Genomic DNA, 16,991 nt, shown 5'->3' with positions numbered 1-16,991 from the left:
AGGCGCACGCCACCACACCCGGCTAATTTTTGTATTTTTAGTAGAGACGGGGTTTCACCATGTTGGCCAGGCTGATCTCGAACTGCTGACCTCGTGATCCTCCCGCCTCGGCCTCCCAAAGTGCTGGAATTACAGGCGTGAGCCACCACGCCTGGCCACAATATTTTTTAATGAGGATGGTTGTCATAGCTGAATTATGATAGTAAAAAAATCAGAATCGAGCTGGGCGTGGTGGCTCACACCTGCAACCACTTTGGGAGGCTGAGGCAGTGGGATGATACTCATCCCACTGAATTTTGGTGGGATGACATGAGAGAATATCCAAAGTGCCCTGCACGATGCCAGACACAGAGTATGCTCCACAGGAGCAGGTCTTCCCTCCCCCTCTCTCCCTCTGTTCACTTGCTGGTCACTTACTGGTCAGTCCTTCATATTTATAGTAATAAATTCAGCCCCAAAAGCCAGGAGGTCAGAACCATATTTTTTTCATCAGCTGTCTAATAGTATTCAATCATAGCTATACTTCATCAAGATCTATTTTCCTAATCATAATCTTCAAAGATAATTATTTCAGCTTTCAGTCGGACCTGGTATTTGATTTTCCTAATTACTAGTAATTGTTAAAAATTGCGTACTTGGTAGGCTGGGCACGGTGGCTCATGCCTGTAATCCCAGCACTTTGGGAGGCCGAGGCGGGCAGATCACCTGAGGTCAGGAGTTCAACTGAGACAGGCCTGTCCAACATGGTGAAACCCAGTCTCTACTAAAAATACAAAAATTAGCTGGGCGTGGTGGCAGGAGCCTGTAATCCCAGCTACTTGGGAGGCTGAGGCAGGAGAATCACTTGAACCCAGGAGGCGGAGGTTGCAGTGAGCCAAGATCGCGTCATTGCACTCCAGCTGGGGACAAGAGCGAGACTTCATCTCAAAAAAAAAAGAATTGGATACTTGGGCCAGGTGCAGTGGCTCATGTCTGCAATCCCAGCACTTTGGGAGGCCAAGGCAGGAGGATCACTTGGGCCCAGGAGTTCAAAACAAGCCTAGTCAACACAGTGAGGCCCTGTCTCTACAAAAAATTAAAAACAAAAAAAATTAGTTGGGGTTGGTGGTGCGTGTCTGTGCTGAGGTGGGAGGATCACTTGAGCCCAGGAGGTTGAGGCCATGGTGAGCCATGATTGTACCACTGCACTCTAGCATGGGTGAAAAAATGAGACCTTATCTCAAGAAAAAAAAAAGTTAAATTAATTATCTTCAAACAGAGTGGATGTGATTGGGAATCTGTGGCAGATGCTGTTTGCCACAGAGCATTCATTTGCCCACCTGCCCTTCCATTTCTCCAGTATCCTCTCACATAGCTTGTGCTCAGAGTATAGGCCTCATCAGTAGCTCTAGGAGGCAAGCCTGATCGGTTTAAGTCATTTCTGGGTAGATTTTTTTTTCCCCCTGCCAGCAATTGGTATGGGCATAGGCATGTGATAAAGTTTTAGCCAATGAGATACCAGAGGTCTGCTGGGACTCTGAGAAAGATTTTATCATTTGTTTTTTGTTTGTTCTTTTTTTTTTTTTTTTTTTCTTTTGAGATGGAGTCTTGCTCTGTCACTCAGGCTGGAGTTCAGTGGCGTGATCTCTGCTCACCAAAACCTCCACCTCCTGGGTTCAAGCAATTCTCTTGTCTCAGCCTCCTGAGTAGCTGGGATCACAGGCGCTCACCACCATGCCTGGCTAATTTTTTATATTTTTAGTAGAGATGGGGTTTTACCATGTTGGCCAGGCTGGTCTCAAACTCCTGACCTCAGGTGATCTGCCCGCCTCGGCCTACCAAAGTGCTGAGATTAGAGGCGTGAGCCGCCTTACCCGGCCATGATTTTATCACTTGTAAAAAGAGACACAAGAAAACACAGCTCCTTTTGAGGAACTGACAATTTTTGTGTGTTGATGCAATTGCTGGAATTGCTGCAGCCATTTTGGACTATGAGGGGAGCCAGGAAATTAAGACAATGGTTTTCATCACTTATTTCAGAGTTACTGAAAGAGCTCTTTAATTCGTCATTAGGCATGCATTTTAGAACATTATTGTTAGTAATTATACTAATTCATTCATTTTACAAGTTATAGTAACATTATATTAATTTTAATATGACAAATCTATGTTACCCGTGAATATATCTAAAAAAGGAAAATATAAGTGGAATAAACAGACGAAAGTTCTCCTAAAAGTTATCTATCTTCAGGATCTGAGTGTTCTGAATCACATCCTAAATGAATGTCTGCAGTGTTTCACACGGAATATTGTCCTCTGTGACATCAAGAGCATTGGTGATAACAGTAATGAGGTGCTGGGCTCTTAAGCTGGCGCTGCAATTACGTAGAGATGGCTTCCTTTTGATTTCAACTCTGAGGATGCTGTAAACATGTCAGGCTCACACTATGCCCTCCCATAACTATTTACAGCCTAGGTTAAAAGTGCACTCTTCTCTAGCTTCTGGATTTTCTTCCAAACTGCTACCTTGATGCTCAGGTTTCTGAGTTGTTTCCAGTTTCTGCCTATTACAGATATATACATTTTTTTCTTTAAATAGAGATAGCATCTCACTATGTTGCCCAGGCTGGTCTCGAGCTCCTGGGCTCAAACAGTCCTCCCACCTCAGCCTTCCAAAGTGTTGATATTACAGGTGTGAGCCACTGCACCCGGCCCCAAATAAAGTTTTTATAAACATTTGTGTGTAGGTTTTCGTATGAATATAAGTCTGCATTTCTCTGGGATAAATGCCCAGGAGTGCAATTGCTGGGCCATATGGTAGCTGAATATTTAGTTTTTTTTGCCACTGTCAAAATGTTGGCACTTAAAATGGTAATGGGCATTTTACATTCCTATCAGCAGTATATGAATGATCCAGCTTCTCTGGGTCCTCACCAGCATTTGGTAGTGTCACTATTTTATTTTAGCCATTCTGATAGGTGAGTAGTGCTGTCTCACTGTGATTTTAATTGTTCAACATCTTTTCATGCATTTATCTGCCATTCATATATCCTCTTCGGTGAAATACCTCTTAATGTCTTTTGTCCATTTTCTAACAAGATTGTTTGTTTATATATTGTAAATACTAATCCTCTGTCAGATATGTGGTTTACAAATATTTTCTGCTATTCTGTTCCATCTCTTAGCAGGGTCTTCACAGAGCAAAAGTTTTTAATTTTGACAAAGTCCAATTTATCAATTTTATTTTATTTTTATTTTTTATTTTTCTGAGACAGAGTCTCTGTCACCCAGACTGGAGTGTGGTGGCGTGATCTTGGCTCACTGCAACCTCCGCCTCCTGGGTTCAAGTGATTCTCCTGTCTCAGCCTACTGAGTAGCTGGGACTACAGGCATGTGCCACCACGCTCGGCTAATTTTTTGTATTTTTAGTAGAGACGGGGTTTCACCGCGTTAGCCAGGATGGTCTCAATCTCCTGGCCTCGTGATCCACCCGCCTCAGCCTCCCAGAGTGCTGGGATTACAGGCGTGAGCCACCGTGCCTGGCCTGAATTTTTTTTTTTTTTTTTTTTTTTTTAAATTTGTGAGTGTGGTGGCCTCCAGCTGTAGTCCCAGCTACTAAGGAGGCTGAGGTGGGAGGCTTGCTTGAGCCTGGAAAGTCAAGGTTACAGTGAGCTGTTGATTGTGCCACTGCACTCCAGCCTGGGCAACAGAGGGTGACCCTGTCTCAAAAAAGAAAAAAAAAAAACAACTTTGTTTGATCTTGGTAGAATTCTAATTATGCGTCTTTAGATTTTGGTAATGCTTGAGAAAATTAAATATATTCAATTCATGATTATAGACTGAAATGCTTAACAGAATTTACTCAAGTTTATAAGGGGTATATAAATTTAAGATAATTTGAGCCTGGTGTGGTGGCTCATGCCTTTAAGAGGCCGAGGTGGCTAGATCCCACTTGAGGTCTGGAGTTTGAGACCAGCCTGGCCAACATGGTGAAACCCCGTCTCTACTAAAAACACAAAAATTAGCCAGATGTGGTGGTGCACGCCTGTAATCTCAGCTACTCGGGAGGCTGAGGCATAAGAATCACTTGAACCTGGGAGTCAGAGGTTGCAGTCAGTGGAGATTGCACCACTGCACTCCAGCCTGGGCAACAGAACAAGACTTCATTTCAAAAAAAAAATAATAATAATAATTTGGCCGGGCATGGTGGCTCATGCTTGTAATCCCAGCACTTTGGGAGGCTGTGGTGGGTAGACTGCTTGAGATCAGGAGTTTGAGACCACCCTGGGTAACATGGCGAAATACCATCTCCACAAAAAATACAAAAATTAGCCAGGCATGGTAGCACATGCCTGTAGTCCCAGCTTGTAGTGGGGCTGAGACAAGGGGACTGCTTGAACCCCGAAGGTCAAGGCAGCAGTGAGTGGTATTCCTGCAACAGCATTCTAGCCTGGGTGACAAAGCAAGACCCTGTCTCAACAAAACAAAACAAAAATTTCAGAGAATTAAATTGCTAGATGTATAAGTTTTGTGTCTTTAATTTACATGTTTAAGACAGTTTAAGTTTGTGAACAGTGCATAAATGTTTGAGATTTTAATTTGTCAAATGTATAATTAAACAATCAAAGTACAATGAAAATAAGAGTTTTAAGTTTTAACACAAAATTATTTGATTTATAATTGAATTTACTAGGTTTGTAAGTTGGGTGTTGAAAGTTTAAGGGAAAATACATTTTTAATTCATAACTTTAATTGAATATTATAATATTTAATACTAATTAAATATAAATAATTATAAAATAGAACTTCTCAAATCAGATTAAAAATATTGATTTAGGAATAAATGATTTAGGAACCAGTGGGTGGCCATTTGAAAAAAGAAGTTGAATCTCTGAATAGACCAATAACAGGCTCTGAAATTGAGGCAATACTTAATAGCTTACCAACCAAAAAAAGTCCAGGACCAGACGGATTCACAGCCGAATTCTACCAGAGGTACAAGGAGGAGCTGGTACCATTCCTTCTGAAACTATTCCAATCAATAGAAAAAGAGGGAATCCTCCCTAACTCATTTTATGAGGCCAGCATCATCCTGATACCAAAGCCGGGCAGAGACACAACAAAAAAAGAGAATTTTAGACCAATATCCCTGATGAACATCAATGCAAAAGTCCTCAATAAAATACTGGCAAACCGAATCTAGCAGCACATCAAAAAGCTTATCACCATGATCAAGTGGGCTTCATCCCTGGGATGCAAGGCTGATTCAACATGTGCAAATCAATAAACATAATCCAGCATATAAACAGAACCAAAGACAAAAACCACATGTTTATCTCAATAGATGCAGAAAAGGCCTCTGATAAAATTCAACAGCCCTTCATGCTAAAAACTCTCAATAAATTAGGTATTGATGGGATGTATCTCAAAATAATAACAGCTATTTATGACAAACCCACAGCCAATATCATACTGAATGGGCAAAAACTGGAAGCATTCCCTTTAGAAACTGGCACAAGACAGGGATGCCCTCTCTCACCACTCCTATTCAACATGGTATTGGAAGTTCTGGCCAGGGCAATCAGGCAGGGGAAAGAAATAAAGGGTATTCAATTAGGAAACGAGGAAATCAAATTGTCCCTGTTTGCAGACGACATGATTGTATATCTAGAAAACCCCATTGTCTCAGCCCAAAATCTCCTTAAGCTGATAAGCAACTTCAGCAAAGTCTCAGGATACAAAATCAATGTGCAAAAATCACAAGCATTCTTATACACCAATAACAGACAAACAGAGAGCCAAATCATGGGTGAACGCCCATTCACAATTGCTTCAAAGAGAATAAAATACCTAGGAATCCAACTTGCAAGGGATGTGAAGGACCTCTTCAAGGAGAACTACAAACCACTGCTCAATGAAATAAAAGAGGATACAAACAAATGGAAGAACATTCCATGCTCATGGGTAGGAAGAATCAATATCGTGAAAATGGCCATACTGCCCAAGGTAATTTATAGATTCAATACCATCCCCATCAAGCTACCAATGACTTTCTTCACAGAATCGGAAAAAACTACTTTAAAGTTCATATGGAACCAAAAAAGAGCTCACATTGCCAAGTCTTTCCTAAGCCAAAAGAACAAAGCTGGAGGCATCATGTTACCTGACTTCAAACTATACTACAAGGCTACAGTAACCAAAACAGCATGGTACTGGTACCAAAACAGAGATATAGACCAATGGAACAGAACAAAGCCCTCAGAAATAATACCACAGATCTACAACCATCTGGTCTTTGACAAACGTGACAAAAACAAGAAATGGGGAAAGGATTCCCTATTTAACAAATGGTGCTGGGAAAACTGGCTAGCCATATGTAGAGAGCTGAAACTGGATCCCTTCCTTACACCTTATACAAAAATAAATTCAAGATGGATTAAAGACTTAAATGTTAGACCTAAAACCATAAAAACCCTAGAAGAAAACCTAGGTAATACCATTTCAGGACATAGGCATGGGCAAGGACTTCATTTCTAAAACACGAAAAGCAATGGCAACAAAAGCCAAAATTGACAAATGGTATCTAATTTAACTAAAGAGCTTCTGCACAGCAAAAGAAACTACCATCAGAGTGAACAGGCAACCTAGAGAATGGGAGAAAATTTTTGCAATCTACTCATCTGACAAAGGGCTAATATCCAGAATCTACAAAGAACTCAAACAAATTTACAAGAAAAAAACAAACAACCCCATTAACAAGTGGGCGAAGGATATGAACAGACACTTCTCAAAAGAAGGCATTTATGCAGTCAACAGACACAGGAAAAAATGCTCATCATCACTGGCCATCAGAGAAATACAAATCAAAACCACAATGAGATACCATCTCATACCAGTTAGAATGGCGATCATTAAAAAGTCAGGAAACAACAGGTGCTGGAGACAATGTGGAGAAATAGAAACACTTTTACACTGTTGGTGGGACTGTAAACTAGTTCAACCATTGTGGAAGTCAGTGTGGTGATTCCTCAGGGATCTAGAACTAGAAATACCATTTGACCCAGCCATCCCATTACTGGGTATATACCCAAAGGATTGTAAGTCATGCTGCTATAAAGAAAGACACATGCACATGTATGTTTATTGTGGCACTATTCACAATAGCAAAGACTTGGAACCAACCCAAATGTCCAACAATGATAGACTGGATTAAGAAAATGTGGCACATATACACCGTGGAATACTATGCAGCCATAAAAAATGATGAGTCCATGTCCTTTGTAGGGACATGGATGAAGCTGGAAACCATCATTCTCAGCAAACTATTGCAAGGACAAAAAACCAAACACCGCATATTCTCACTCATAGGTGGGAACTGAACAATGAGAACACTTGGACACAGGAAGGGGAACATCACACATTGGGGCCTGTTGTGGGGTTGGGGGAGGGGGGAGGGATAGCATTAGGAGATATACCTAATGTAAATGATGAGTTAATGGGTGCAGCACACCAACATGGCACATTTATACATATGTAACAAACCTGCACGTTGTACACATGTACCCTAGAACTTAAAGTATAATAAAAGAATATAAATATATAAAAAAATAAATAAATAGAAAAAAAAAGAAGATTCATTCATGCCTCACGCCAGGAAAAAGTGCAAGTAGATCAAAGAGCAGCATATAGGTGAGGTGCAGTGGCTCAGCCTGTAACCGCAGCACTTTGGGAGGCTGAGGTGGGAACTTGGGCCCAGGTGTTTGAGACCAGCCTGGGCAACATAGTAAGACCCTCATCTCTACAAAAAAAAAAAAAGAGGAAGGAAGAAAGAAAGGGTCTGCGTATTAAAAAATCAGACCATATAAGTCCTAGATGGAAAAAAATGGTGAATTCCTTTAACATGTTTCAAACTGTGTCTCAAAATCCAGAAACAATCAAAGAAAGACTGATAAACTCTACTAAATAAACATAAAAACTTATTCCATGGAAAAATCTCCAAAGACCTTTATAGTAGAAATGTTTAAAGCAGCTTAGTTCATCGTAGCTCCAAACTGGAAATAACCAAAACAAACATCAACTGGTAAACGGGTAAGTACATCCATATGACAAAATGTTACTCAACAATAAAAAGAAATACTGATACACGCACCGGGCGCAGTGGCTCACGCCTGTAATCCCAGCACTTTGGGAGGCCAAGGCGGAAGGATCACAAGGTCAGGAGTTCGAGACCAGCCTGGCTAACACAGTGAAACCCTGTCTCTACTAAAAATACAAAAAATAATCGGGGGTGGTGGCAGGCGCCTGTAGTCCCAGCTACTCAGGAGGCTGAGGCAGGATAATTGCTTGAACCCGGGAGGTGGAGGCTGTGGTAAGCCGAGATCGCACCAACTGCACTTCAGCCTGGGTGACAGAGCGAGACTCCGTCTCAAAAACAAACAAACAAAAAGAAATACTGATACATGCAATAACAGTTGAATCTCAAAGCATTAAGATAAGTGAAAGAAGCCAGACAGAAAATGCTATGTTCCATACATAACATTCCATTTACGGCATGTTAACAAAGAAAAAACAGAAATCAGATCAATGATACCAAAGAATTAGGGATGGAAGAGGAAACTGACCACAAAAAGGTATGAGGACAATTTCAGGTTGATGAAAATAGTCTGTATCTTGATAATGATGGTGGTTATACATTTTTTAAAATTCATGCCACCTGAAAAGAGTGATTTTTACTGTATTAAAAGCATATCTCAAATGTGATTTGAAAACAAAAACCATCAAAACAAAGTAAAAAATAAAATAATGATAAACTGAGAAAAACATTTGCAATTAATATTACAGACAAACAGGCAATCTCCCTAAAGAGTTTGTATAAAGAGAGAAAATATCAACAAATAGTTCACAGGGGAAAAAAAAATTCACAAGTCTCACAGACATATAAAAAGATGCTCAATTTTACTCATAATAGTAAAGCATATTAAAATCATACTGAAATATTATTTCTCATCCATCCAGACTAGCAAAATCCAAAAGAATAAAAACACACTCCATTTGTAAGGATCTGGGGAAACAGGAACTCACCACTGTGGTACAAAATGTATGGTGGGAAATTTGGCATAATCTAATAAAATTATGTATGCTTTCATCCTGTGACTCAGCAATTCCATTCATAGGATTACATACTACAGACAACAGTGCCACACATAAGAAACACAAAGGATAGGCCGGGCGTGGTGGCTCACGCCTGTAATTCCAGCACTTTGGGAGGCCGAGGCGGGTAGATCACAAGGTCAGGAGATCGAGACCATCCTGGTTAACACGGTGAAACCCCGTCTCTACTAAAAATACAAAAAATTAGCCGGGCATGGTGGTGGGCGCCTGTAGTCCCAGCTACTTGGGAGGCTGAGGCAGGAGAATGGTGTGAACCCACGAGGCGGAGCTTGCCGTGAGCTGAGATCGCGCCACTGCACTCCAGCCTGGGCGACAGAGTGAGACTCCGCCTCGAAAAAAAAAAAAAAAAAGAAAAAAGAAATGCAAAGGATACATGTATAAGTTTCTTCATTGAGGTATTACTGGCAAAAGCTAAAAAAAACAACCTGGGGGGCCGGGCACAGTCGCTCACACCTGTAATCCCAGCACTTTGGGAGGCCGAGGTGGGCGGATCACGAGGTCAGGAAATCTAAACCATCCTGGCCAATATGGTGAAACCCCATCTCTACTAAAAATACAAAAATTAGCTGGGTGTGGTGGCAGGTGCCTGTAATCCCAGTTACTCAGGAGGCTGAGGCAGAAGAATCGCTTGAACCTGGGAGGCGGAGGTTGCAGCAAGCAGAGATCATGCCACAGCACTCCAGCCTGGGCGACAGGGTGAGACTCCATCTCAAAAAAAAAAAAAAAAAAAAAAAAAGCAACCTGGGTCAAGCAATAGGGGACTGGATGAATGAACTTTGACATAACCTCACAAAGGAGTACTCAGTTATGTGCTACCCTAAAAAAGAATGATGAAGCTGGGCGTGGTGGCTCAGGCCTGTAAACCCAGCACTTTGGGAGGCCAAGGTGGGTGGATCACCTGAGGTCAGGAGTTCGAGACCAGCCTGGCTAACATGGTGAAACCCTGTCTCTACTAAAAATACAAAATTAGCCAGATGTGGTGGTGCATGCCTATAATCCCAGCTACTCGGAAGTCTGAGGCAGGAGAATCGCTTGAACCCAGGAGGCGGAGGTTGCAGTGAGCCGAGATCGCACCACTGCGCTCCAGCCTGGACAACAGAGTGAAACTCCGTCTCATAAATAAATAAATAAATAAATAAATGCCAAGGCTGCTGAGTGCAGTGGCTCATGCTTGTAATCCCAGCACTTTGGGAGGTTGAGGCAGGAAGACTAGTTGGGGCCAGGAGCTTGAGACTAGCATGGATAACACAGTGCGACTCTATCTCTACAATAAAATAAAATAAAATAAAAATTAACTAGGTGTGGTGGTGCATGCCTGTAGTGCCAGCTATTTGGGAGGCAGAAACAGGAGGATTGCGTTAGTCCAAGAGTTTGAGGCTGCAGTGAGCTATGAATACACCACTGCACTCCAGCCTTAATGACAGAGCAAGATCCTGGTTTCAAAAAAAAGAAAAAAAGATACCAAAATTAACTTTATTCATTATCTAATTATTTAGAAGTAGTTAGAAAATGAATATGGGAAGAAATATACCCTACATTGCAACAGTTCAAAACAATAAAATACCTAAAAATAAATAACATAAGGAGTATAAAACCTAATTTTTTTTTTTTTTTGAGATACTCTGTCACCCAGGCTGGAGTGCAGTGGCACAATCTCGGCTCACTGCAACCTCTGCCTCACAGGTTCAAGTGATTCTCATGCATCAGCCTCCCTGGTAGCTGCGATTACAGGCGCATGCCACTGTGCCCAGCTAATTTTTGTGTGTTTTTTGTAGAGATGAGGTTTCGCCATGTTGGCCAGGCTGGTCTCAAACTCCTGGCCTCATGTGATTGGCCCAGCTCTGCCTCCCAAAGTGCTGGGTTTACAGGCATGAGCCACCATACCTGGCCGAAAACCTAATTTTAAAACTATTCAATTTTATTGATGGCCCTAAAGCCAATACCTGAACAAATTGAGAGGCATTTTATAGTCTAAGATTAAAATTTTAATTTCCTTTTTAAAAAAACTACCCCTTCCCAAATGAATATGTAAACCTAATGCAAAGCCAATCAAAATTCACCTTTTTCGGGGAAAGAGGACAAAATTATTTTAAATTCATGTAGTAAAATAAATGTGGCTGGGCACAGGGGCTCATGCCTGTAACCTCAGCACTTTGGGAGGCCGAGGCCGGCGGATCACAAGGTCAGGAGATCGAGACCATCGTGGCCGACGTGGTGAAACCCCAGTCTCTACTAAAAATACAAAAATTAGCTGGGCGTGGTGGCATGCGCCCGTAGTTCCAGCTACTCAGGAAGCTGAGGCAGGAGAATCGCTTGAACCTGGGAGGCAGAGGTTGCAGTGAGCCGAGATCGCACCACTGCACTCCAGCCTCGTGACAGAGCAAGATGCCGTCTCAAAAATGAAAAAAATAAAATAAAATAGTGTGTGAAAATTGCCAAGAAAATCTTGGGAAAAAAAATTGTGTCTTGCAATATATTAGAAAGTAACATAAGGCTATTATAAATAGCATGGTATTTGTATATAATAAACAAATATATTGGTGGAAGAGTTCACCAGTATCTTCAGGTATATATGGAAAAGGTAGTATTTCAAATTGGGAAGAAAGGATGATTTACTTAATAAATAGTATTAACATGATAAGCCATCCATCTAAAAGGAATAAATTTTTTTTTTTTTGAGATGGAGTCTCGCTCTGAGGCCCAGGCTGGAGGGCAATGGCGGTGATCTCGGCTCACTGCAACCTCTGCCTCCCAGGTTCCAGCAATTATCCTGTCTCAGCCTCCTGAATAGCTGGGATTACGGTGCCCGCCACCACGCCCAGCTAATTTTTGTATTTTTAGTAGAGTTGGGGTTTCATCAAGTTGGCCAGGCTGGTCTCGAACTCCTGACCTCAGGTGATCCGCCCGCCTTGGCCTCCCAAAGTGCTGGGATTACAGGCATGAGCCACTGCGCCCAGCCTAAAAGGAATGCATTTAAACTGCTACCTCCAATGACACTCAAAAATAAATTCTAGGCTGGGTGTTGTGGCTCAACACTTTGGGGTGGCTTGAGGCTACAAGTTTGAGACCAGCCTGGGCAAGGCAGCGCAACCTCATCTCTACAAAAAACTAAAAAGTAAAAATAAAAATTAGCCAGGCATGGCAGCACATGCCTGTAGTCTCAGCTACTAATGAGGCTGAGTCAAGAGGATTGCTTGAGCTCAGGTGTTCGAGGCTGCAGTGAGCTATGACGGCACCAGTGCACTGCTGTGTGGGCAACAGAGTGACACCCTATCCCAACACCACCCCCCCCCCGCCCAAAAAAAAAAGACCAGGCATGGTGCCTCACACCTGTAATCCCAGCACTTTGGGAAGCCAAGGTGGCAGGATGGTTTGAGCCTCCGAGTTTGATACCAGCCAGGGTAACACAGCTCACCCCACCTCTACAAAAATAAAAAATTACCCAGGTGTGGTGGCGTGCCCCTGTATGTAGTCCCAGCTCCTCAGGAGGCCGAGGTAGAAGGATCACTTGAGCCCAGGAGGTTGAGACTGCAGTGAGCTATGATCTTACCACTGCGCTACAGCCTGGATGACAGAGCGAGACCCCATCTCAAAAATAAATAAATAAAAATAAATAAATATATAAATTCTAGATGGATATGAGAAATGCCAAAGTAATACTATAATATTTTAATAATAAATAATTATAATATCACATTCATTTCAGAAAAGGGTACAGGAAACAGGGATAGCACCCCCACACTAAGAATCATCATGCATGCTTTCAATACCATCCTTATTATCAGGCTGAAACCCTGAAATTAGAACTTTAGAGTTGACTGATTAGAAGCTGTTATTTTAACTGTACACTTCAACAGAGATGGTAGTTATTCATTTTGCTTCCTCTCCTAGGTCTTCAGATCCAGAAATGTAACTTTGGCAGTATTCTTTTTTTTTTTGAGATGGAGTCTAGCTCTGTTGCCTAGGCTGGAGTGCAGTGGGACGATCTCGGCTCACTGCAAGCTCCACCTCCTGGGTTCACGCCATTCTCCTGCCTCAGTCTCCTGAGTAGCTGGGATTACAGGCGCCCACCACCACGCCCAGCTAATTTTTTTGTGTTTTTAGTAGAGATGGGGTTTCACCGTGTTAGCCAGGATGGTCTCGATCTCCTGACCTCATGATCCACCCGCCTCGGCCTCCCAAAGTGATGGGATTCCAGGCATGAGCCACCGCACCCAGCCTACTTTGGCAATATTCTTTATAGAAAAATGTTCTATTACAATAAAGCAAACTGGAGAATTCATGATTGCTGTCATTTTCTCCTCACCATGCATAAAGACTTGGATGTTTACACCTCAGACACAATCTCACATTAGGCAGGTTTTCTGAAAGCAAAACTTGCACAAGATTTTGCACAAGGGAAGGAGGATACGTAAGTAAAGTATAAATACCAATGGTCAAAATCTTTCCAAAAGAAAATGAGGGAGGCCATGCTCAGTGGCTCACACCTGTAATCCCAGCACTTTGGGAGACCAACATGGGAAGATCACTTGAGGCCAGGTGTTCAAGACCAGCCTGGGCAAAATAGCAAGATTCCACCTCTTTTTATTAAAAATTAAAAATTATTTTAAAAAAGAAAATGAGGGCAAAATCTAACATGGGTACTTACGATTCAGAAAAAAAAGTCATATAAGCAATAGGAGGCTACAAGATGGATAACCTAAGTGAATGGAATGTCACTGTGTTCTACAGTATGAAGGAACAAAGGAGACTTTGAGAGCATCCAAGCAGTTTTGGACTTAGAGGGACATTCCGGCCCAAGGACTTACTAACTGGGTGACCTTGGGTGAGTTTCATCATCTGTTTCTTCAGTGTTAAAGAGATAATAATGCGTTGGTCACAATGTTTTGGGAGGATGGAAATGAAATGATACATGTAAACATGCCTGGCACAGTACCAAGAACATTTTTAGTTTCCTCTCCCATTAACTTATTACTGGAATTTGTTTACATACAGGGCGAGAATGTAGTCATAGTTCCCTAAGCTTTATGGGAAGAAGCTCAGATCCACTCCTGCAGTGGGACACCGTGAGACATCACTCCCAAGTGCAGAGGGACGGGGTGAGTCAATGCCACACCAACAATTCTAACACATACTTTATAGAGGCCTGACCCCAAAACACTCAAGGTGTCTGCAGATAAGTGTGCTAAAAATTTCAAAGAAATTCAGAGCCCTCGGCCGGGTGCGGTGGCTCACGCCTGTAATCCCACCACTTTGGGAGGCCAAGGTGGGCAGATCACAAGGTCAGGAGTTCGAGATCAGCCTGGCCAATATGGTGAAACCCCGTCTCTACTAAAAATACAAAAATTAGCCGGGCGTGGTGACGGGTACCTGTAGTCCCAGCTACTCGGGAGGCTGACGCAGGAAAATTGCTTGAACCCAGGAGGCGGAAGTTGCAGTGAGCTGAGATTGTGCCACTGCACTCCAGCCTGGATGACAGAGTGAGTGAGACTCTGACTCAAAAAAAAAAAAAAATATATATATATATATATATAATATATATAAAGTCAGAGCTCTCTGTAAACAATAAGAACAAAAAAAAATTGTAAAGGTCGAACACATGGAAGTGAAGTTTAAAAAAATTTTTTTTTTTAAATTTGCATTAGTACAATATTATCTTCCAGAACAAACCTCTGAAAAAATAATACAACCTGGAATCCTGTTTCCAAAACCTTCCCAGATATGGGCAGGCAAAGTGACTAAGAAGGTACAAAGCCCCCAAGTGTCTGTGGCTCCACTGTACCAAATTCATCTTGGGATATACCTGACTCTAAGCCTACAAGCTGCTTCTTCAAAAAGTTACTATTTACAACTTGAAGGTGTCTATACTTCTACTTCTGGTACAAAACTGTAATCTAGTAGTAAAAAAATTTATTTTAAAAATTTTGCCCAAGTTTCTTGAGGGCACAGCTGGAAGGAACTCTGTTAGTGTCTAATCTCCTGGCGGGGAATGAGGGAAATGCCAGGTCCAGCTGGTTGAGAAGCTGACAGTTAACTTTGGATCAGACAAACATTTGCTATCAGAGACACAATTTTTCTCTCTCTCGTCCCTTTCTCTCAACAGTGAGAGCTTCTTAATTTCTTCTTGTTATTGACTTATTCCCTATTACTGCTTGCTTCAAATGCAGCCTCAGGTAGAGTCCTATCACTCAGAAAGGGTCACCTCATTGTTTTGTATCGTTTTGGAGACAGTCACACTCTATTGCCCAGGCTGGAGTGCAATGGTGCGATCTCGGCTCACTGCAACCTCCGCATCCCGGGTTCAAGCGATTCTCCTGCCTCAGCTTCCTGAGTAGCTGGGATTACAGGCACCCGCCACCACGCCAAGCTAATTTTTGTATTTTTAGTAGAGATGGGGTTTCATCATGTTGGCCAGGCTAGTCTCAAACTACCGACCTCAGGCTATTTGCCCGCCTTGGCCTCCCAAAATGCTGGGATTACAGGCATGAGCCACCGTGCCCGGCCTACTTCATAGTTTGATTTCTGTGCCTCCTTCAGTCTCTCTGCATATGTAACGTTTCCCTCTTTACTGTGTGGCTTCCTTTCTTCCTGCTGCGGGATGCCTGCATCTATGCCCTTTTCAGTGCCTATCTGCTAGTGAAAAGAATATCCACTAAAGCACTTGTGTTTCTGGGAATTAAATATTCTAAAATTATTAAACATAACAAAATTGGATATAGTTTTGTGAAATCTTCCTCCACTCCTGTTAGGAACTGAACTGTGTCCCTCCCAAATACATACTTTGAAGTCCTAACCCCCAGTGTGATAGTATTTGGAGATAAGACTTGTAAGAAGGATATCGAGATTAAATAAAGTCATATGGGTATAATCCTAATTCAATAGGAATGGGGTTCTTAGAATAAGGGGAAGAGACCCCAGGGGTGTTGTTGGGGCTTAGAAAACAATACCCCACCTTATGAGGTTTGGCGCTGAGTGCTTTGAACTAAAGGAGAACTAGTCTCTCTGACCTTTTCCTGGCCTTCTGTCTCTTGTCCCTTTTTCTCTCCCAAAGTGCAGTGAGAGGCATTCTCTGAATTTCCCTTATCTGCCTTGAGATCCTTCAGAAAGAACTCAATTGTCCTGCATCCCCCTCCACAAGAATCCCATCATGTAGGGAGACTGACTTACCACAGGAAAGAAGACCAAAGGTTAACATCAAATATCCGGACAGACTTTGTCACGAGTTGTCACCTGTTCTTCTGGCCCATTCTTTCTCTCCCTCAAATCATTTATGCTCCCCTAAGCTATCTGCATCCCTCCTTCCCTCTCCCCTGTGATGAGAGTATATAAGCTTCTAAATCTCACTGCTTTGCGGATATTTTCTTTCTTGTGATGCCCCTTTTCTATTGTTAATCTGTTTACAGTCAGTTCATTTCATAGACTCAAATTACGGAACCTTCAGAGGGTGATGGGAAAGTTCCCTTTGCCCCGACAATGTGTATGCCCAGAGAAAAGACCATGGCAGGACACAGCAAGAAGTCAGCCATCTGAAAGCCAAGGAGAGAGGCCTCGGCAGAAGCCAAACCTGCCAACACCTTAATCTTGGACTTCCGGTTTCCAGAACTCTGAGAAAATACATTTCTGTTGTTTAAGTCATCGAGTCTGTGGCAGTTTGTTATGGCAGCCTGAGAAAACTAATGCAGCTCCCAAAATGATAACTGTAAGAATAGATTTTACTGAGTGGCTACCATGTGACATGTACAGAGTGCTTTGGACTGAATCCCATTTAATCTTTACAACAACCCTAAGAGGTTAATTAGGATTGTGGTGCTGGGATGAATAAAGATGATGCAAGATGCAAG

The 16,991-nt window shown here is 42.2% G+C and overlaps 1 protein-coding gene across 3 annotated transcripts in view; it reads right to left on the bottom strand.

Annotated features, from left to right (window-relative positions):
* The window catches only part of FBXO36 (F-box protein 36), a 133,703-nt gene that overhangs the window by 83,652 nt on the left and 33,060 nt on the right, over positions 1-16,991 (bottom strand). The gene's annotated exons all lie outside the window — the stretch shown is intronic.

Source organism: Pan paniscus, chromosome 13 (genome assembly GCF_029289425.2).
Source record: "Pan paniscus chromosome 13, NHGRI_mPanPan1-v2.0_pri, whole genome shotgun sequence".
NCBI lineage: Eukaryota > Metazoa > Chordata > Mammalia > Primates > Hominidae > Pan > Pan paniscus.
Note: the sequence above shows the minus strand (reverse complement) of the source record. Positions and strands in the feature narration are given on the sequence as shown.